The sequence below is a fragment of the Oxyura jamaicensis genome, chromosome 1 (assembly GCF_011077185.1).
Source record: "Oxyura jamaicensis isolate SHBP4307 breed ruddy duck chromosome 1, BPBGC_Ojam_1.0, whole genome shotgun sequence".
Classification (NCBI taxonomy): Eukaryota; Metazoa; Chordata; class Aves; order Anseriformes; family Anatidae; genus Oxyura; species Oxyura jamaicensis.
The window spans coordinates 3,070,983-3,094,238 of NC_048893.1; the positions used below are offsets into that span (position 1 = coordinate 3,070,983).

Genomic DNA, 23,256 nt, shown 5'->3' on the forward strand with positions numbered 1-23,256 from the left:
TGTCCGGCTTCTGACTTCCTGCTTCACGTGCCTGGGTTATCGTACAGGTTTGTGCAGCGCAATTTGTGTACTTGTTTCTTTTATTTTAGTTATTTTAACCTCTCATGTCGTGTCCACCCAGGATACGCGTTACCTTCAGCTCACCTGGAAACCTAACAGGAATTTTATGGCCCTTGAAAGCGGGATGAGCGCTGTTTGTCTCGTGTTTTACAGCCTGGTGCAAACAGAGGACTGCTCCAGCCTGGACACGCAGGTGAATGCATTCCCCAGCCAGCTCCCAGCACAATTCCTCCCTTGCAAAAAAGTGCTGATCGCACACGGGCTATTAGGGAAACCTGCGAGGAGTCTCTGAAGTGTGATACAGTGATTAATAGGACAGTCAGCAAGCTGCTGTGATACGATGATGAATGGCAGAATCAGCACGCCCCTGTAACAGTTCTGCTGCACGGCTGGGGGGTGTTGCAGTACCTCAGGCACCATCCTGCTCCTTCCTTAGTTCAACCATTCGGTGCTGTGCAGCAGTTTTGTTTTCCCTCTGTGATGAGTACTTCCAGAATTCCTTCAGTTACTCCTCCTGCCCCAAACATAAGCTCTAATGTAGGATATTACCAGTTTGACACAAAATACAGAGATAATGCAGCAGAAGCTGTGTGTTTTAAGCTTCACATCAGAGTTCAGCAGTGTCCACGCAGCATACGCTCCCTTCTGAAACAGGCAGGACTGAGCTGGCTTTGGATATTTTTCAAAGCACGTAAATGCCCAGTTTTGTGTCTTTGTGCTGGATTTTTGCCCTTGGGTGTGGAACTTGCTGGCTGGGCCGGGGTTGGGAAATGCTCCCCACATCTGCTGTGACCAAGCGTTGGATGTAGGACGGCTCAGTCTCACCACAGTAGGAATGGGACTTCACCGAGACTTTGGGAATTAGGAAGACGGCAGGGCTGTGATGTAATTCCCATTATTTTGGGACTCAAACCACCCAGGACAGAGGGAGGCACTTCCGAGGCGCCTTGGTTGTGATGCCTTAGACCAGCATCTGGGCACCAGTAATTCTCATGGTGGCAGCAAAACACGGAGATGCTCAGAGTAGCCCTGAGAGGGCTTGTTGGGGCGCCAGGAGCAGCAGGACCGCTGTCAGAGCGGTGCTCGTGTGTTGGATCTGTGCTGCTGCCATTTTCTGGGGTGGACGGAGTGTGAGGCTGAAGGCCAAGGCGATGGAAAACATGGCTCATCTTCCTGGGCTCCAGGGGCCAGACTGCTGCTGCCTTGCCTTGTTCTGGAAAGAGTTGTGGGGTTAGTGTAGATTCTGGTGGGTCTGGGGGTCTTTCAGAGGACGTGCAGGCTGTTTGCTGCCTGGGAGAATCACCCCAAATGGGGCACCTCTGATCACCAGCGGCAGGTAACACCAGGCTCTCAGATCACACTTGCAGACACCCAAACAGCTACCGAATAGATGGTTTTACTGCTCCGGGCACCTACATTCTGCCAAAATTTAGGCAGAATAAAACACAAATCCATCATTTGCCCTCTGTTTTCTGTTTGTCTGCAGTGGGCTCTCCATTTAAAAACCCTTCCCCAAAATGAGAGCTCGGGGGAGAGGTGGCTCGGTGACCTGTTGCGTGCCCGCAGCCCTCCAGCCTGGTGCCCAGGGGTGCTTGTCCTGCACACAGCCGTGTCGTGCCGCTCGGTGCTCAGTCACCAACCCAGCAGAGAGGCCACGGGCTTCTGAAGCTCTAACCTTGTGTATTTTGCACCAGTACAAATTTTTGGCTTGCTGTTGGTAGCAACCTAACTCAATTTTCCCATTAAAGAGGGCTCAATATAGCCTCCTAATGTTATCATGGCTCGGCTGCTTTCCCTTCTTTGCTAATTGCGTGCCTTTCCCTGTTTTCTCTCCACGCTGGAAGGAAGCTGCTGGAACAGTCGGCGTTGCAGAGAGGCAGGTCGTGCCTTCGAGGGGTGCTGCTCCCACCTTCGCACCGGTACGTGGGCACTTCTGCACGTGCTGTCAGCCAGAACCTGCTCCGAGCCATTCCCCCATCACCTGCTCCACTTTCTGTGCACAGACGTATGCATGTGCTGCCTTCAAGCCACCATCAGGCTTTACACTCAAAGGCCTCCCTCTCCTTTTTTCTTAAATCTTCGCCAGGCCCTTTGCTGCAGCTGGCATCGCATAGCACATATTCCTCACCCCAGTCATCCCTTCAGCTATTTTATCCTTTCAACCTTCCCAGTTGCTACATGAGACAATTGTGAGGATAATCTCGAATGAATTCACTTGGCCAGCATTAAAACCACAAAGAAATTCTGCGCAAAAGGAATCTCCCGATGACATTATTCGCGAGGGGCTGGAAGGAGAGAACACAATGCGAAAACCCGGTCCAACTGCGGGGCTGCGGGGACGGCAGCGCGGGCTGGCAGCTGCGTGTGTCGTCTCAAACCTGTTGCAAGCACCGCGTGGTCCCTGCAGCCCGGCTGGCAGTGCTGAGCGGGGAGCAGACCTTGCTGACAGATGCTTGCTGCCGTTTGTGGTGTGCGTCCTCTCGGGGGGTTCTGCGTCTTCGGCGCGGTTTTGTTCTCCGCATTCAATTCCCCTTTCCTCATCACGTCTAAGATACTAAATTGAATTTGCAAATTATTACAAATTGACTTTAGGACGTGCCTCTTAACAGATCGGGCTAAATGAATTACATGCCATGAAGTAAGTGAACTCATTCAGTAATTGATGAATTAATTTAATTATCTGTCTGTTACAGATAGGAGAACTCAAATGTAGGCAGCGTAAAGATCTAACTCTTCTTCCCTAAGTCACCTGGGTTTGTTCTGGTTGCTTTATTCTTCCTCAGCCTAATAATGGCTGGATTTTTAAAGGTTGTAAGTTACATTATTCACTTGCCATTTGGGGTTCTCCTCTGTGATTCCATCCCACCCCGCTTCCAGGCTGACTCCTGCATCTGTAATTCGTTTGAAACCTCAAGGTGCCAATTCACTTTGCCTTAGCCGAATGTTAGCACCGGTTCTTCATCCTTATCCTTTTCCCACCGAACAAACATTCAGCACAGACCGTTGTCTTGTCCAGGCCGAGATTTTAACCTGGCTGGATGTCCCTGATTTTTGATCTCTGCTAATCGTGTTCTGAAGGCATTCATCAAAAATGAATTCTGCATTTTAATGCCCAAAAGTTGCCTCCACCAGCACATAACTGCCTGCTGCTGCTGTGTAGTCACGTTCCAGATGTGCATCACTGTGCATCATTTCGTTTCTCTCCTGAGACGCTTCCCTGACTTGCCAGATGTGAATTAACGTCAGCTGCAGCTCAGCATCATTTCAGCAGAAAGGAGCTTTCTGCCGTGCCAACCCTCTGCAAATGCCACAAAAGTACCTTTTTATTTCAGCCTCTATTTTAAGGCTGTGTGTTCCTGTGATGCCTAGGGTAGATCAGCCATCGGGCTCTTAATCTGCCTACACAGGAGGTTTTATTGTTTCATTATTTCTTAGACTTCCTCTTCTCTTGTTCTCTTTTCACTCTTTCTTGAGTCAGGCACTAAACTGGAAACCAAACTGCTCTGATCCTGTTTCATGTGAAGCTCTCAGATCATCAACGTGTCTTGGTCCATCATAGGGACAACACTTTTACAGTGCCTCCCCTGGAAGTCACAGGGAAGATAAATATCTCCATAGCATCCTCAAACGGAGTTCCTCAAATCAGACCAGAAACAGAACTCGAGCCTTCTTTGTTTTAATGCTCGAAGTCTGATGTGCTGACCTTTGTAGCTTCACAAGGTAGAGCTGGGAATAGGGAGGGGACTAATAGGTTCAAAAAGCGAGCTGCAGCAAAGTGGATATGTTCTTCAGGGATGTATGTGTCTAATACAACTGAATTTGTTCAGTAGCTGCAGTCGATGAAAGCAAAAAACACTCTGCAGAACAGAACGACTTTCAAAACCCAGCAGCGACTTTTCCCCATCTCACTTGCCTGTGCTGATTACGTGGAACATTATGTTGTGTCCTCCAGTTAGCACGGTAATGTTCATGGCGTACACCAGCATCGGTGTTCATTACTGAAGCGCAGCGCCTGTTTTTGTCCCGGAGATGTATTTTGTCCTGTAACGGCAGTCAAATGCATGAGCTGAGTGGTAAGAAGAGGTTCAGGAGTGAGGATCAAAGCTGCGTGTGGTCCTTAGGGTGTAATCAGTTCCAGTGCCACCAGACGCTCACGGTTGGTCCAGGTGATGGGGAACCCCTCTTCCTTGCTCCCTGCGTGGGGAAGATCCCTCTCATCTCCTGGCTCTTCAGTCTCCAGCCCGACACAGGAGCCAGTCATCTGTCCCTAAAACCTTCAGGTACATCCGTCATCCCTCTCATTTCACAGCCAGAAGAAACAAACTGCTCAGTTAGGTGACGTAGCTTGGCTTAAATGAACAGATACAGAAAACAGGAGTTCAATACATCTGTATTTATATGTGTGTAAAGCCACTGGCTGGTTCTGTTTATTCTCTTGGTCAAAATGGGCTGTTTGTGGAGGGTCTGCACCAACTTCATTTATGGCCTTCCCCTGCAGTGGTGGGAAGTGTCGGCTGCTTGTGTTCCTATCACGCTGTCTTATTCTGTAATCAAACATGTGATCCAACGTGGAAGCAAACCTAAAAACATACCATAGCCGTGCAACTTCCCTCTGCCTTTACGAGGAGAAGCTAAAGTGAAAATGCAAACAAGCATTTAAATAAGCCCTTTTATACATTCCAGGTGCTGATCTCCCGAGAATGCTTTCCATATGCCAAAGGAAGAACACGGAGGGAAAGCCTATTTATAAATGTGTACCGACTGAAAGGTAAATAACTCCTGTTTCCAGTAAATTAACGGGATGTGCTCTCCGCACTGGATGTGTTCCCTGCTGAGAAGTGGCTGGGGTAAATATATCTGGCATGTATTGTGTTTGTTGTTCTGCAGCACGGTACGTAGGAAGCAGGTATTTTTAAAAATCGTTTTCTCCTTCTTTGCTTCTTAAATATAACAGAAGAAGGGTTCAAAGGTGGTTTGTTTCGCTCTGAAAATATTTCTGGATTGGCGTTCGTGTTTCTGCAGTGTCATCCCTGATGGGAGGGGTCAAGAATACTTAAATCTTCTGCTAAAAGATTCTCTGCAGTCTGTTTATCAGGCATGGGAATTGAGCGGGGATTAAAAACAATCACACTTGGATCTGATTAAATTTCCTATCCCTTTCATTTGCTGTCTTCTCTTCTGTGTGGTAATTCTATTTTCCTTGCTCTTCAGTAATCAGAGAGTCTTTCAAAGTAAGCATAAGTGGAGTTTGTACTGTACCAGAAAAAAATACAGAGAAATGAACATTTCTGTGCATGTTTATGGTTACTTCTAAATGATACCTAAGGGCAGTTCTTTCCAGGTCACTCTTCATCCTCAGACAGACGAATTAGCATGATAATTTATGTACCAGTGTGAACGAAGCACTGAAGATAAGCAGAGGGCAAAAAAAGTTACAAATGCCTTGTTTGAAGAGCTGACTTGGTAGAGACGTGAGTGGATGCAACGCACGGCACGGGAACACAAGCAGTAGGTGCAGTTTCTGAGGGCTTCATGATGGGGGCATTTCTGTTCAGCGCTGGGCTTTGCACTGGTATTGAAACTTAGAGCCTTTGCCGGGGTGGTTTCTAAAAATGATGTTCGTTGCTCTTCAGATTCCAGAGGCTTTAAGTCAGAGGAAATACTTTACACTGAAGAACTGGTTTGGTGTTTTTTTTTCCATTGGTCATCGGTTTCCTCCCAGTTCCCACTAAGAACCTACTGCATGTGTAAGACAGCAGTGGAAATGAAGAAAAAAAAGGGGGTTGTTTTTTATAATGAAAAGACTTGGGCAAGAAGCAGTGAGTTTTGTTGTGAGTAGTCGCTTGGTAAATGTACCTTTGTTCTCAGCATACCTTACCAGAACCAGGGAATTAGGTTGAGCATGGTGCAGTTGGTTGCCCTGTACAGTTTCTAAAGTACAACATTGGCCACTTCTGTCCAGCAAAGGATGGCACCCCCCAGAAAAAACACTACTCTCCTCACTCTGTTGCTGAACCCTGAAGGTTGCTGTTTGACAGAAGAGCAGCCAGCTGCTATGGTGATGGGCACGGGATGGGAACGTGGACAGAAATAGTGGTGAGGCTGAAGCCAGGCTGTTCATCCTTCCTTACTGTTTCAGCAGCTCTTGCCGAATTTGGTATGACTGAATTCACGGCGTTAGCAGGCTAGCTCACAAATTTTTGCCTCAAATTCTAGCAAATACTACAAAACAATAGGCAAAAAGAAGAGTGAGACACTCAAGCTGATAATACTTGTGGAGACCTGCATCTCATTCCCTGCAGTGCAGCTTGTGCCTGTTGTGCTTCAGTTTGGGTGCACAGAAATTTCCCTCCCCCTGTAAGAATTAGTGTGGTTTTTTTTTCAGTAATTTTCAGTAATGAATAATTCATATACTAAAGTCTTTGTCACAAGAACATCTCCCTGTTTCTCCCCCAGCTTGATAAGCTTGCTTTTGTATTTTTAGGATTTCTGTTTCCCTAATCAGCCCAAAAATAAACCTGAAGAGGTTTCAAAAAACAGAATTCAGAGCAAGTCTGAGACGACTGCACGTCGAGGATATTGCTTTGCTCAGTAGGTGATCCTGTGGCATTTTCTATTTACAGCTCTTCCTTTTGCAGAGAATCATTTACCTGCAGTACGAGGCCACGCCGCTGCCGTGCATTCAGCGCCTCAGAGTAGACCACATGGGATACATCTTACTTAGCTTCTATTTTTCAGTAACTTCTGAAGCTGTAATCCAAAATGACTCCTTTGACAGGAAACATGCTATCTGTACTTGAGTGATAAGGTTAGTGGTAAACTTTGGTTGCCTGTTTCATCGATTTGACTGTAAAAGCTCTCACTTAAGTTCCGACTGAGAAGCAGTAACTTGGCTAAAGGCCTGTAAGAGTCTGGAGAAAGGGAAGAATGATTTTGAGGTTGTTTTTTAATTCACCTATTTGAAGAGCAACACAAAGAGGGGACCGATTCCGACAGCTGCTGATACTTTATTTTTTTCTTCCAGATTCTGAGGACATCCCTGTCTGTCAATAGTGAGCTGTTCCAGAAATAGATGGAGAAAATTGTACGTGGGGGAAGCAGTTTTTTTCTGAGGTTTAGCACATCTGTGTCCCTCCTTGGTATCAGCTGGTACTTGCAGATACCTTGCGTCATTAGCCATCAGATCTTTCCTGCTGGAAGCTTTGAGAGGCTTCTGAAATAAAAAAGATAAGCCTATTGTGTGTACATAACAGATAAATTAGATGTTGGATTAGTGAGCAATACCAGTTTTTATTCAAGGGCTGCTGGTCTGTTCCAGAGGAATGTTCCCCAGTTCGCTTGCTTGGTAGATCTTTTCATTACAGCTAAACAAAGGGCAGGAAGGAAAGCGAGGTATGTGAAGTACTGTCATCAGGGTAGGAAATTCTAACAGTAATGGTTTGTCATGTCGTTAATTCCCTTCCCGAAATGACCTAAACGCTTCTCCTCACCTGTTTATGTCAAGTCAGCGCAGACATTCTGGCCATACTAAATTCCAGCTGTGGAGGCTTCAGTTGTTTCTTTCACATAGCTGATTTTATGATAACAAAATTGCTCAGCAAAAAGATAAAAGTATGAATGGAAAAATTTAGGCAGCAGGCCAAGGGTGAAAGCTGGACCTTTTATAAAGACCTAGGAAAACTTTAGTAAGAAACTCCAAGTTTGGTGAATTGATTTTTTTTTTTCTCTGTAGGTTCAAGACCTGTGTTTCATTGCAGGCTGAACTCTCATCTCTGTTCCTCATGACCAGCTGAGCAAGGGAGATGGGATTTGATGCTATCCAAGGTGTAATGCCACAATTCATGTCTCTTGCTAGTGCCAGCTTAATAAGTTTCTGCCTACCCCCAACCATTCATTTCCAGCTCAGCAGCAGTGCAGTGCCTTCCCTTTCCTGACCATGTGCAAACACATGTCCATGAAAATACCTCGGTGAGGAAAAGAAACACTTCTTCTCTTTGACTTAGAATTATTTGAGTGCTCTGGCTTACAGCATGGCCCACCGACAGTTGTATCCATACAACTAAAGGTGATGTGCACCTGCAGGAACTGCAGCATCGGAGGCACAGCAAGCGTTGGAGGGTGTCCAAGTGTTAAGTGGTCTTGTTGTCAGTGAAAATCTGCTCTGGGACTGTATCCTGGTTGAAGGGGCTTCACTAGTCAAGGTAATATTTATTGGTCTGCTTTTCATTTTATTTTACTTCATTATAATTTACTTTTTTAAAAATCAGCATCTTCTTGTTTGGACACTTTTTTTTTCATTTATTTTTTGAGGAGGTGAACCATCCCTGAGAAGTAAATCAGCTTTGTGGACAGCCGTGAATGTCAACAAAGTCTTGGCAAACACAGGAGGTATTTATTCAGCCTTGCAAATTAAAAACATTTTTCCTGCTTGTTTTGTGAAGGGAACAAAAAAAAAAAGACAAATTACATAGCGGATGAGCTCTCTTGATAGTTGGAATTCATTAGTCTGGTGGTGAAAACGCTGGGGGATTGATGGTGCAGAAATATAAAAGATGAAACAGCTTTTCCCCAATAGCAGCGGTTTAAGTTCAAGTTGAAAATGACTGAGAAAAAAAAAAGAAAGACTTTAAACGCATCTGTATCTGACTTCACAGTCCCAATTACTATCTTGGTAGGCAGTTCTTCCTCACTGCAGTTAGTATTAATTGTTTTTTTTTTCAGCTGGAGGACAATTCCTCAATGGTTGCTCGGCCTTCATGCCATAGGGTATCTGCAGCAGCTCGTAAAGGAGAGATATGGCCAGGCGTTCAGTAGGAAGTTCACACACTCCGTTCCCATGCTATAGCCGCTCTGTGAACAGAGGCTTTCTGCGGAGTTGTCAATCTGTCATCTTCCCTTGGCTTCACATTTTATTAAAAAAAAAAAAAAAAAGGAGTTTGAAAAGTTACAGTAAGTTGAACAGTTTGTCAGACATAACGCACTCGTGGGCTATTGTCTGCAAATTACAGGCTGGCTCGGTCTTCCAGCCTGTCATGGATGGATCATAAAGCTGTCATAAGCAAAGCTCTAACAAAATCCATTTGCACAGCTCCTGTTATGGCAGAGCATGGCGAGGAAGCAATAGGACTAATTTTTGAGGAATTTCCTGTCCAGGAGCTTTTTGGAAGTCTTTGTAAGTCACTCCCAGTAGATGTTTTCCCTGATTATCCCTGGATTCATGTGATAAAATGCATGCAATTGTCACTTTCATTCAGAAAGGGGTCACAGTTCACATACTATTCTGAGTGTGTAACCTTTGGATTTAATCACTAGGAGGGAGAGGGGTACCTGAGGATCAGGGCTTAAACCCTGGGCGTTTCATTCCCGTAATTCCTTCTGAAAGGTTACAGAGCAGTGTTTGTAAGTACAGAAGCAATGCAATAGGACACTCTTCCCTCTGTAATTTTTATCCATGTATTCTGGGTTTCCATATTTCCCCAGTTTTTGCTCTTCTATTGAGGAGGTACGTAAGGGTGAAGGTGTTACCTTCTCTGCTCCTCTTCTTCCTCTCCAGAAGGTAAAGGGCCCGATTAGGAGGAGGACTCTCGGAGCAGTGCATCAGCTCTCTATCTGTAGTTCATCTGTTTCACCAGTTCAGAAGTGACAGTTTACAGCCCTAATGCGAGAGTGTTTCTCATTATCTGTGCTCTGGAAATGCACAGCGTCATTACAAGTTTTGAAAGATGATTTCTTCAAAACTACAAATGCATTACACGGGAGAGTTTGCTCTCTGGTTAGTCATGCTGAGCTGCTGCGGTCTGCACACGCTCTAGGGGTAGCACTAAAGACAGAACCCCAAAAAACTGAACCTCTGCGTCAAATCCCATGCACATCACGGGTGTCACGGTGCAGACACGCACCCTGTATCACGATATAGCCTTGCTTTTGTCCAGGGAAGATAATGGTTGTGAAGCTTTATTGCTTTCCTTGTCTCACAGATGGATGTCAGGTTTGTTGGACTTTCTCCTGAAGATTTTAGGGGGGGAGTGTGTGTTGGCTGTGCTGCTGACAGATAGCCTCGGGGGAACTGTCCACGCTCATTGGAGATTTCTCTCCTCTATCTCCAGCCATCTACAAGTTCAGTTTCTGGGCTAAGATAAGTTGTTTAGATTGTCACAGTGGTAAAGGAAGAGAGATACACACCTCTGGAGGCGATTAACCTGTAGGAACAGATGTAATTTCTTTTTTTTGACATGATTTCCTGCCCCCGAATAGAAGGATTTTGAGACGCCGTGGCTGTCCTCAGGAGACCACAGATGGGTTCGGCTTGGGTGAAGGTTGTAATCGGCTTCAACAGAGCTGCCAGCAGCAGGCAGAGTACCTGCAGGTAGGACACTGCAGAAGGGAACAAGTGCAGTGCTTCACTTCTTGAATTACACTACAGCAGGGTGAAGTTGGAGGCTTTTTGTGCCTTGGAAGAGGCTCGATCCTGTCCACATTGTAAAACTGCTGCATTTAAACACCGTTAGAGCAGCATCTTCTCTTGCACCACAAGAACAGTGTTATTCACAGCCACACGGGGCACAGCGCTTCCCTTCTGACATCAGGAAACACCGTGCTGCTGTGCCGGTGCTGCTGCTCCGGGCAATTTGTTCCTCTGTTCCTGTGGAGCACTGCGCAGAGTGCGTCCCCGCGAGCCTGGCTGAGCCTTGCAGCCTGCGCGAGCGCTCAGCGTTGTTCGACGCAATTCTGCAGATGCCATTTGGCTGTGTTTGTTCCGCCAGCTGAGACGAGACGCCGAAGGCAGGTTACAAAAAAAATACATCTGCTTGAAAAGAAGTTGTCGAGAACACACTTGAGTCGTAGAGTTCCAGGAAAAAGCCTTGTGTCAGACTTCCTAGAAGCAGTGCTGCTACCAGGTGGTAAGTGCCAGTGCTGCGTAGTCTGTAATTACTCAGTCCTTGCGTTGGGTTTGGGCACTCGCCTTCTCTCCATGTTGCAAATGCCACCTCGGTGGGAGCTGGCAGACAGGTGGGCTGCTTCTCAGGCCGTCCTTCGGAACAAATCTTCAACGTGCAGGGATTAATATTAACTTGGGTCACGCTCTGTTGCTGCTGCTGTTAAAAATAACGTGCTTTAGCATCTAGCAGGAGACGTTTCGCACGTCGTTTTGCTGTCACTAGAGGGAGTTTGCAGCAGTGCTTCTCCTACCGACATCCTTGGCGATCTCGGTGCTGTGGGCAGACCTCAGCAGACGCCGTGTGTGAATTGGAGACGGCAGGAATGAAAAGTAGGACAAAGGTCCTGCCTCCCTGCTTAAACCCTTGTACGCAATGTCCGAGCTTGACTAAGCAAATTCTTCAGGGTGACAGTGCTGGAAGCAATTCTCTCTGTTGGTAGCGCTGTAATAGAAAACAAATGAGCATCCGGTGACTCAAGGCAGAGCCAAGGGTAAGAGTAAGAAAACAACATCAATTATTTAATAGGAAAAACAAAGATGGAAAAACCCAACCTGGATAGGTGCTCCTCTGTGGCATTTCCGATTTGTTGTTACAGGAACATCGTCTCAGCTAGAAACAAGCTCCCTCAGGAAGCTGGTTTCATATGGTGGTTTAGATTTAACTATTTATTGTCTAGCACCATTTGAAATCAGTGTTCTTGGAGGAAGAATGCCTGCGTTCGCCAGTGAAACGGCTCCTTGGAAACGGTGGTGGAAAAGAAGAGGTCAAGATGTGCTCCTGCCATTAGCTGTAGCTCCACCACCAACCAAATGACCTCAGGAGGCTGGGACCTCTGAGTGTATGGCCTGTGGGAGAGCAGCACCAGGTGTGATTTCAGGGGCAGAAATTCTGGTGTAATACTGCTGGGCAGCAGCATGTTTACAGTATTTGTAAGGGGTGAAGCAGAACTCGGAGACAGAGGAGGGCTTACGAGACATAAACACTGCAAAAAAATGTAATGCAGAATTGCAACACAGCATCGAAGACCCTGATGTTAATGCACCCACGCTTACATCACATCTGAACGGTACGGTGAGGATTAAGGATGGGAACCTCGTGCTCTGCTTTCAAGCTGAAGCAGATACGGCTTTGGTTTGAGTTCTTTACTGCCCTTGTGAGTACTTGGACGCAGGGTGCCTCCGTCATCCAGAGCACCACAGAATTTAAAGCAGACCATGGAAGCGCTGGGAGTGCTGGATGCTGGCCCCATCCACGTGCTGCCTGGTCGCTTTTTCACCGTGGCGTGCTTGGCAGATTCCAACGTGCTTATTTATCATGTGTCTCTTGCAGCGGTCACAGTGCAGGTTGGCAGCCTAAAGTGCCAGTTGTGGTCACTGGAAATGGCCAACACCAGTATCGGTGACAACGGGACCACGCAGGCTGAGGGTACCCAAAATCCAAGTATTTGTGGCATTTTAATATTGGCTATACAGTGTAAAAAGAAGTACAGAGCTAATGATTCTGAAAGTTTCCACCTTCTGTATCTGTATGTTATAATAATACAACATTTTTCTATGGAATAATACCACAGAGGTAATTAATAAATATTCATCAAGCGTTTGGGAATCCTCCCATGTAAAACACTATCCAGTGCTTAACTCTTCATCCTTGCAGATCTCGGTAACCCCTTTGGAGGATGACTGATTTCTTTTGGTGTTCAGAGTCAATAATATTTTCTAGCACCATTTGAAATCGGTTATAGTGATTGGGGAATTGCTCCTTGTGAATTTTATACAAGTCTCCAAAGAGAATCTTTAATGGTATTACCTAGGACTGAAAAAAAAGGAAAGTCTGGTATTTCAGTGAACAGAACGACCGAATGCAGAGCTATTACATATTTAAGCTCCATTGTTGTTAGGTGCCTTTATGTAGCTGGAGATACTTGCTAGGGGAAAATGCAGGCTGTAGCTGTAGACAGAAGATGTAAAAGAAGCATCATGAGGTTTTGATGTAGGTCATCAGTGTCAAGATGGTCTGGCAAGGCATACAGTACGGAGAGAGAAGATAAGGAGAGGTTGTTTTCCCAATGGAAATTACCAGTTTGGACTCAAGATCAAGAAAAAGATAATATCAGAAGACTCTTGGTTTAATGATCTAGCCAGGAGGTATGACAATACAAAAAAGCAGCAGGAATCCTTCCAGTCTCCAATTACTGTACTCTGGACGTGCTGAAAGACAGATCTTGGGAAGGATTTCATTGCTAACCTAAGAGCTTTTTCTCTTCTCTTACATTTAACAGCATAAGCCACAAAACTGAGTCATCTTCCCAAGGACGCTGTAGTACCTAAGAAGTTTTCCCGAGAACTGCACTCTTCAGGGAAACACAACCGGCCAGAGATGCGGAGTCCAAGTCTGGGTCGTGTCCCCAGTTACAGCAGGATCTCATTAGCCGTGAAGATAATTTCTGAAATGCATTCCTCAGCCAGATTATCATCCCGCATCTAACTTTTGGAGAGGTAGTGACACAGACAGCAATACATGCCACTAGCAGAGGAGCCTTTCCTAAAGAAACCGGTAAGAGCAGGAATCTGCTGCCTTTCCCTGCTCGCTGGTATGGAGAAACTGCAAAGTTGCTACAGGCTGCAAACAACTGCAGCAGCTTTTGGGTGTTCCGAGGCATTCCTAAGCTGGCTGGGGGCAGCAGATTCACCCTTCTCCTTCCCCTGCTCTGGCTTTTCATCAGCATATCCTCCATTTCATCAGCAGCATATCCTCTGGTTTTTCACCAGTCTATCCTCCCTTTTATCCTCAGCATATCCTCCCTTTTATTTCTGTTTGTTTAACTAAGAAGGGATCAAGTCATCCCGATCCGAAAGAGACTCGAGTGTGAAAAGTACACGGCCTCTGAGTCTCTCACTTGCATCCTTTTGTGAAATCCACCCGCGTGGTTGGTCTTGTTTAAACCCTCAGAAGTGGGTAGGACGGTGTTCTGTTAGTCCTTAATTTACCATAAAGTTGTGAAAAAGCCGAAAAGGTAGAACATGGAGTAGTGTGTTTGTTGCACTGCGATGCCAAGAGCTGACACCTGCCCACGGACGTATTTGGGGGAGTTTGACAGATGTTCTTAGAGAGGTTACAAGCTGAAGTACTGCACTCCTGAAGTGCTTTACCAGGAATCCATGTCTTTTAAGTCTGTTTGCTGCTGAAGTAGCTCCCATCCAGACCTTTTTTTGACTGATTTCTTGTGCAGAGTCCTTCAGCGCGTTCGGAGTTCGGTGGCTTCGCAAGGTAAGGTCTGAATATGGAGAGGTTTTTATACTTAAACGAAACTTCAGCACAAAAACTAATCTCACGGCGAAAATCAATTACAAATTAATAAAAAGCAATCCCACAAAAAGCACCCGAAGGAGATTATTAAAGTTTAATTATTTCTATTGAAAGGGAAGAGGTTTTTAAGCTGTAGTAATTTTCTCTGTTTGCACCATATAGTGAGAAAAAACAGAGCTGCTCAGTACCTGGGTCTCCTGAAGGCTTTTGTGACGTGAGTAACGTTGCTGGTGTGCCTGTGTCCTACGGCTTCTCAGATCTCTCCTGCAGCAGCGGCGGAAAGAAAGAATGAAAGAAGGTGGGAAGGAAGGAAGAAAAATGATGCACGAGAACAAAATCCACTGTAAAATACAGGCATGAGGAAGGGAGGAGAATTGTATAATGGGTTTCTTTTCTTTTCTTTTTTTTTTGATCCTATTTACTCTCAGCACTTGGTCTTTTTCAAAGTGAAGCTACCAGAAGACAGCCGTCTTGTCAGGCAGCCAGATTTGGAGGCGAAGCGGCGCTTATGCACATCGCATCCAAAGTGCTCCTCGGGTACCACGGCGTGTAACTTCAGCTGCTGGCGAGTCTGCTCATCCTGCTGCCTGACACCCTGCAGCAGGGGTAAAGCGCAAGGAGGTTGCTTCATGGTCTGCAGAGTGGCTCTAGTCGCTGACTGGTCTTTTGGGGCGACGTTAAAATGGAAGTAAGAGCTCGTACTAAGCCCAAACAGCGCTGCCGTTGCCCCAGCAATCGGGGATTAGCATAAAGGATGCTTGAGGATGGAGGAAGATGGATGGTGGGGGTATTTTATCACAAAATCTTTTAGGAATGCCTTTTGATGTACTGTTGTTGTATTACTGGGGCATTAAAACACGTCACTACGTGATCCTAAATTTAATGCCAGATTCATCTGAAACTTCAGTGATCCTCCATCAGTATCCTCAGACACCTGGCTTTCGCATAGGGGAGCTCTACAAACTCCATGGGGAATTTAGGGGGCAAAAGCTTTGATCCCGTTGGATAAGAGCTTGGGATGATGCAGGAGGAATATTTGGTGTTCACGGCAGATAAATTGTGGCTCAGGACCACAATTTGCGGCAGCCTCATCCTTACGCTAACGAAAGATGGAGGCATAAAATGCTTATAAAAGGGTGGAATAGAAAACGAGACAGCGTAGTGTTATTCTGATGGATTGCTCCTGAGTCTTTCAAAGCAGTTTGAGACTTGATAGCCAAAAATAACCTGCACGAGGGATCTGTCGTGTTGGATCGGCAGGGGTACAAGTGGAATAGGTGCGGGTAGCATGGGTTTTGCTGCAGGCTGAGTCCCGCTGGGGCGTCTGCTAAGCATGGAGCAAGGCTTAGGCTGGCAGAGCTTTCTGGTGCTGTAAAACACAGGATTGGAGCTCCCAACTCATTGAATATGCCAGGAGAGCAAATTCACGTCTGGGTAATGCTAATAAAAACAGAGTTAGAATTCACTGAGTTGTGTCCAGAGAGGATAGCGAAGCAGTCTTTGGCTTCTGATGTGACTCCTACAAACATGAGAGCTCTTGGCATGTCGTTCAGGATGGCTGTGCTTTCTGCAGAGACTTGTCCTGCTGCCGGCCACAGTTCATCGAGGTGATGGCTCCTGCTGTCCAGTGGTGCCCATCGGATGCTGAAGACACATCGCCCCTTGAGAAGGTTTGGAGATCTGGGGTTCGAGGCATAAAACCCAGCTTTGTGCTCCCTTCTTGGCCACTGAGCAGGCAAGAGGACATCCGGATGTCATCAGGCAATACACAGCAGCCTGGTAGACGCAGTGACTAAGCTCATCACCTCCAAGGGACTCCAGAGCCCTTTTCCCTGCTCGATTTTGCCATTATTTAATCTTCAGTCATGTTTGTCCTTACTGTGGAGGAAAAGGAGGGGAATGGGGAGTCTCCCAAATGGATTGTCATTACCAGAAATACCCTGGGCGGAGGGGATTGCTTCCCCAAAGGAGCAGGCTCCAGGCAGATCAGATCCTGCCCAGAGCACATCTGGGAGACAGAAATTTCTCAGGAAATCCATGAAGATGATCCCAGGCTGTTGGGTTTTCAGATAGGTTGTTGTGTGAAGGCTCCGCTGCGTTTCCAAGGTGAGAACCGAAGTCGGAGCTGAAGCGTTTGATTGAGGAAAGAGAAATTTCCTAGTTTCGCTGCAAGGAAATTTGCAGATTTCAGAACTCTGAGAACTTTGAAGCGAAACGATAGTGTAAAAGAAAAAAAAAAATCTTTATATTTAAGATTTGCTTGGAAAGCCTGAGACACTCATGAATAATTGCTAACGCAGCCTTCCCACGGCCGCTCGGCAGCACCACAGCACGACCACGTTTGTCACCATATCGAGATGTTTTCTGGCAACCCTGGAATTTCTGTGATGTTTTTGTTCATCGTGGAGCTGTTGCTTATCTTTCAATTTCCCAAATGAGGAAGCAGATCTCCAAAAAGACTCAAAGAAGAAGAGTTGAAAAGCGAGGTGCGTGTGTGCGGCGTTGTGAGCGAAGCCAGCGGGTTGGTCGTAAGGAGCGGGGTGGCCAACCTGAGGGGTTCGGAGCCTGTCCTGAGTCATGCCCTAATGTCAATTTTAATACTCTGTTCAGCAAGGATTTCAAAATCGGAACCAAATCCTCATCTCGGCATGCTCTGAGTACGTGGGGCCGCTCAGCTTCATTTTATGGTAGGAGCAGCTGATCCGATCCTATTTCACGTGGTGTAGGGAAGGCTTAAATGCAAGCCTTTTAACATGGGAGTCACTTTAAAAAATGACCAGATTCTATTTGGCTTGGGACCTGCAAAGCTGTTCCTAAGCTGAGTTCCCAGAACCCCAGACTGGTTGCGGTGGGAGAGGACCTCTGGGTCCCTCTGCTCCCACCCTGCTCCAGCAGGGCCACCTCGAGGTGGTGCCCAGGCCACCTCCAGGTGGGTTTGAAGCTCTCCAAGGAGGGGACACCACAACCTCTGGGTACCCGTGCCAGATATCTGGCACCCACCCAGCCCAGAAGTGCTCCTGGTGCTCAGAGGGCACCTCCTTTTCCCTTGGGGTACCTGTCCCTGGAAGGTGCCAGGCCAAGGATGCAGACGGGGGACCTGTGCCTGTGGTGAGGACATCCTTGGCTCCTCTCCGTCTCTCCGAGGCAGCCTCCCAGCTGTGCGATGCCTCCTCTGGCGCTAGGAGCAGCAGGAGCCGCGTGGTTCGCCTCGACGGGAGAGGCCGTGGGTGGAGAGGAGCTGGCGGGGATCCCAGGAGCCGTCGGGAAGAGGCTGCGAGCGGGGGAGAGCGAGCTTGCCACCCACTCGGGATGAAATCACGCTGGTAAAGGCTGCCGGGACAAAGTAGGTGTCAAGTCTAAATAAAAAAAAAAGAGGAAGGGTGCTGGACCAGCGAGGAGGGCAGTTCCTGTGCTGGTGGGCTCAAGGAGGATCTGGTTTTCGTAGGAGCGCACGGTGCTGCTAACGGATACGGAGCCGGGAGCAAGGGAAGAATTTGTCACAGGAAGGCTGGCTTTAACACGGGAGGAAAATAGAAGTTGGATACGAGACCCAGCTGCAGGGGATTTATTAATAATGTCTCTGATCTGGGGGGGTTGGTGCCACCCAAGCTGCTGCCTTCCCAGTCTGACCCATGACTGAACTGGTACGGGCAAGGTGGGAGCACGGGGAGGTAGGAAAGCCCTCCTGGAGCTGGCATGCTTAAGGCAGCGTGGTGAAGGGCTGCTGGCAGAGAGGTGGCGTTGCCACTTCCCTACCCAAAAATTGTGCTGGTGCCATACCCAAAAATGATGCTGGCGCCAGCTGGACGCGCTCACTGTCTCTTCCAGAGTGGTGTCACCACCGTACGGCCCAACGAGGGACAGCACCGTGGCTTTTGTTCTCCAAAATTAAATACCTCCCAGCATGAAGTCTTTTAGGATTTTTTTCCCCCATACTGCTACCTAATTTACAGTAAACCAGACCAATTACGAGAACGGCTATTGAGTCCCAAGGTGACCTCCCTCCTCAACGCTTTCCACCTGGATGTCTTCCCGAGCCTCCCTCCTGCGGTTCAGGCAGCGTTTTGGGGAGCAGCGTGGTGCTGGGGCACAGCTGGGGAGCTGGGGGAGGTTTGGGGGCCCTTTGGCTCTCGCAGGCGCAGCCGAGGACGTCGCCGTTAGGTCTGGCTGTGGGGAACGGGCTCCTCGGCACTGCTCCGTCTGCTCCAGCGAAGCAAAAAAAACAACGGGCAAAACTCCTTCCGCAGCGCCAGCGGGTGCAAAATCGTAATCAGTGCAGGAGAGATGCTGCCAAAAAAGAAAAAAAAATAAGAAAAAAAAAGAAAAAGCATTTCCCTAGCTCGTTCTCTTTTCCCAGAAAACCAGATGGATGAATCATTATAACAGCAGCTATGACAGGGGACCAGACAACAGACTGAGCCCAAAGCCCAGCCCGGTCGAGCCAAGATGAAAAACTGCCCGAGGATTTACCAGTCCTCCCTCCCACGTGTGTTTAAAGGAGCGAGGCTCCACACAGATAGGGCAGCCTGCTCCCGGCTGCCTTTCAGCAGCCCTCGTGGCGTACCAGCACGCCTGGCTATCAGGCGGCACACGCTGGGGCAAGTAGAGCAGTCCCGTGCCTAAATCCCGCTGAACATGGCGAGCAACGAGGCTGAAAATCATTGAAGCAGGAGGAGACGCCCACCTCGGGGCTGCCCGCGGAGCAGTTGCTGCTTTGACGGCCTCGTCGGAGGCTCTGCTGTTATTTCTGCTTCCCAAGGGAGCAGAGCGCAGAGAAATTAAGGTGGAAGAAACTCCTAACCTGGGGTGCTGGCTTCAAGGCGGTCGGTGCGAGAAATTGAGGACTCGCTGTTCAAGGCGCGGATTCCTCTCGTGCCGTTCTGTTTTTCCTTCCAACCCCCTGCTTCGTTTATCGCCGTCTTCCAGCTTCTGCCTGTTGGGTGCTCTCGTGGTGATCCTCAAATCCGACTGCTGCTCTTAGGTTTCGAGTGTTTTGATCGCTGGCTGCAAAGCCGGAGCCGAGCCGCGCTCCTGTCCTCCCCAAGGTAAACAAGGAGTCGGGAGGTCACTGCAGGTCCCGGAGGAAGTAACAGGGACGAGGAGATCTCTTCACCTCCCCTGCCCTCTGCAACACACAGGGACCCCGCCGCAGGGTGAGGGCAGCCCCAAAACAATGGCATCTCGGCCCCAAAAAGCTGCTTTTGGTCTCCGTGGTGGGTTTGGCACCTGGGGCTCCGCAGCAGAGGCAGCTGGGGAGGAGGGCAGAGGAGGAGCAGAGAGGATGGAGGCAGAGGGATGAGCAGTGCTGCTGGCTGTACCCACGGCGTATTTATTGAGGTGAGAATAGCTCGTGGCTGGGCGAGGGGACGCCTCGAATCCAGCCTCTCGCTGGCAGCAGGACCCCAGCTGGGCTGTGCCACCCCGCCAGAGCCCCCAGGGCTGCAGGGTCCACCTGGGGTCTGCCGCAGGGCAGCATCACCTTCCCTGCATTTTCCCTGGGGTCTCACGAGAGCAGAGCAGAGGGGGACAATCCCCTCCCTGCCCTGCTGCCCACGCAGTGCCGCTGCAGCCCAGGACACGGCTGGTTTTGGGGGCTGCAGGTGCATGTTCACCGTGACCCCAGCCTCGGGTGGCTCTGCCCGAGGAAGGACGCACGGCAGCAGCTCAGAGCTCGCACCCTGGCTCTGAGGACGCCCAGCAGGAGGTGGACACATCACCCACGCTGTTCTTCCCCTTAGAAACCATTCTCCAGCCCAGTTTGTCCACGTGCAGTTTTACGGGGTACCAGCGATCCTCCAGCCCTGCCTCAAACCCCTGGTGCCTCGTGGCCCTGCAGTGCCAGGCTCCAGTTAGCTGGAGGTGGCATCACACCTATCACAAACCCCGAGTACCACCAGGAGCTTTCTTTTTATCAAGGTTTGTGCAACCTTAAATGCTGTGAGATACGCAAAGCATAATGAAAATTGAGCATACAGCTGTAAACTGGGGGGAAAAACCAACTTGATGGCCGTCACCACCACTACCGGGGAAGGAGAGGTGTTGGGGAGGTTGGTGCTGGGCCTTCATCCCACCCCATCAGGTCTTCGGAGGATTTTTGTGGGCCAGGAGGGCCCGGGGGAAGGGGCCAAGGCCGAGCTGCCTCTTGGTTTGGCACCGAGGGGAAAAGAAAAGTGAATGCTGCAGCCTAGTGGAGAAAAGCCGGCCGTGCGCATTTCCAGCAGGGCTAATTCAGGCGGAGGGCCAGGGAATGTCAAAGGCTGCTGGAAACCAAACCACGCCGAGCTACGGTGCTGGAGCTTGTTTTTGTGGCACCCCGAGAGCGAATTTTGTAACGTTTTCAGGTCTCCAAAAGGTATTTCGCTGTGCCCTGAGTGATACCCCGGGGGAAAGGCTGCAGACATCACCGTGACCCATATTAAGGCCAGCACGTCATGGATCGCTCTGCAAGCAGTGCTAAGTTTTCGGCAGTGTCTCCGTGGGTGCAGCTCCGTGCTCCCAGAAGGACCCAAAATCGCATCAGAGCACGTTTACGGGGTGAAATGGTGAAAAAAAAGTTCCTGCTATGTGTGATGTGGATGCCTGGTGCGCGCAGCCGTGTAGCCCTGTGGTTTGCATGGACGTGGTGCCATAGCCTGGGAGAAGCTCCAAGGCTGGAGAACCCGGAGCTGGCAGGAGGAAAGTCCTCACAGCATGTGGAGTTTGGGCCAGTGATCATCCAAATGGGCAAGGCAGGCACCACCTGAGAGCTAAGGGCTAGCGCGAGCCTTGGCTGGGCGAGTGCCAGCTGGGGCACGGAGAGATGTTGTGCCCAGGTCTGGGACACAGCCAAAATTGGCTGGAAAATCGGAAGGGTTTCAAATAAGAGCCCCAAGAGTGAGGCAAGGCTGGAAAGGCACCCCTCAGAGGGGTAAACCCAACCTCAGTGCGTTAACCACGCCAGGAGAGTCGCTCTCTCACCACCACCACCAAGTCCCATGTCTAGGACCCTCTGGAGACCCCAATCCTGGCTTCGGAGCTTTGGGGTGGGTGTCCCGGAGAGCACCCATGGGTGAAACCCATCCGCTGAGACACGGGGAGGACCCTGCATCAGGTGCAGATCTGGGGAGCTTGGGCTTGCAGGGGATTTATGGTTTCAGGAGCTGTCTTGCTCAGGGCATGGACTTCAGCACAGTGAGCATCATCCCCATGCCAGCAGCACCCACAGACACCCCTGGGATTAAATAGCAGCCGAGCTGGGGTTTTTCAGACCCACGGTTCAGCTGTAGGAGCTGAGTTGGCATCGAGCTGCCAAAATCCCCCCTGCAGCATCACTGATCTCACCCCCTCGCAGGCAGCAGCTCCCCTGGAGGTACCAGGGTCCGTTCCCAAGCAGGATGGCCCAAGGACCCAGGAGACCTTGAGCCTGCAGAGACAGATCTGGTTTTCATCCCTGATTTTATCCTACCCAAACCCAAGACAAACACCAGGGAGAGAACAAAAACGGGCAGGGCTGCTGGTGTGTGGAGAGGTGCAGGTGGGCTCATGAAAAACAGGCAGCGTTGCATGGGGAAGGTAGGGGAGGAGGACCAAGGAGTGTGGTCAGGAGGAGCATCGGGAGGAGGAGAGAGACGGTGCCGGGGTCGAGGAGGAACACGGCAGCTGTGAGGAGCCCGACAGCTGGAAGCCAAAAATAAACCTCGACGGGGAATCAATTTGCTCCGAGGGATGGGTAAATCGGGGGAAAGCGACGACGGAGGGGAGAGGACAGACCACCCGATGGGCTGAACAGGCAGGAAAACCCACAGAGCAATGAATCACACCCCCTCCTCCCCCCGAAAAGCCCCTCTTCCCGAAACAAGGCGGGGGTGAGGCAGAAAACAGCAGAGACAGAAACAATCAATTACGTGGCCGAGGGAAGTTGACTCCTGCTGAATAAATACAGCGGCTGAGCAAAAGGCAGGGAGAAGATCCAAGTGTCAGATAAAGCACCACCAGGGCACAGCCCTACAGGCGCCGTGGTGAGGATGCAGGAAGGGCCAAGATGCTCCCTCCGGTGGGTGTTTGGCCCACAGCTGGGATTTTCCTCAATAACCTCGGAGGAGGGCAGAAATGGCAGAGAAGTTGCGTTCAAAGCTTGAGGAGCTGCTTTATTTCAAGGAGCAGCTCCTTTCGAGGAGCAACTACAGACCGTAAAGTGATGGGGAGAGCCTAGAGAAAGCGTGGAGATGAAGAGGGGTTTCTTCAGGGAAATGTTTTATACGCAATAGCTTTGGGGTGAAAAATTTATAGAGAGGCCTTTGGGGGATGGCATCTTGCAGAAAGCGTGGTAGGGAGATGTTTGCTAATAGGACCTCACTGCTCTCAGCCACCCTAAGAGAAGCCCTACTTAGGGACCCCAAAAAAGCAGCGCCCCATGATTTGGAAATGAATTTTGGGTGTTTTACCAAAAAAATAAAAGGAATTGGGGAAAGCCTCCCAGCTGAGTGCTCAGACCACCAGGCTGGAGTCCAGCTCTCTCCCGGCTCCATCCTAACCCACCTCCACGATGCAGCTCTAGGAAAGTAGCTGAGGACTGCGAGCGTAAATAGCTGAAGGACTCTTTTTGGGATGGAGGTGCCATGCGCATGTGTGAGAGGTCCCACCAGCTGCCCCCTGCTCGGCTGCTCTCCAAGCCAGCATTTCCCAGCTCGCCCTCCCCAAGGGACATGGGTGTCCCAACACCACGCATGAACAGAGGGCATGGGCAGAGAACCAAATCCCATTGACGGGAACACAAAATCCAACTCTGCCCAGATGCTGAGCTCTGCACATCCCAGTGGGGAAGGAGATGCTTCCATCCAATCCCATGGTGCGTGCAAAGGGGGCCCCAACCCCAGGGGTCTGATCCCCACCCCACAGGGTTTCCCTCTGATGGAGAAGCCGAGCCACAATGCCGTGCCTCTGCTGGTGTGAGGCCACGTCGTCACTAGAG

The 23,256-nt window shown here is 49.2% G+C and overlaps 1 protein-coding gene across 2 annotated transcripts in view; it reads left to right on the forward strand.

Moving 5' to 3' along the window:
• Positions 1-23,256, forward strand: part of LOC118160654 (endonuclease domain-containing 1 protein-like) — a 69,151-nt gene that overhangs the window by 17,594 nt on the left and 28,301 nt on the right. Inside the window, exons 3-5 of one of the 2 annotated variants that reach the window (XM_035315512.1) lie at positions 214-253; positions 1,905-1,979; positions 4,744-4,828. The gene's annotated coding sequence lies outside the window, so the exon portion shown is untranslated. The remainder of the gene's footprint in view (positions 1-213; positions 254-1,904; positions 1,980-4,743; positions 4,829-23,256) is intronic. The other variant, XM_035315513.1, reaches the window with a different exon arrangement.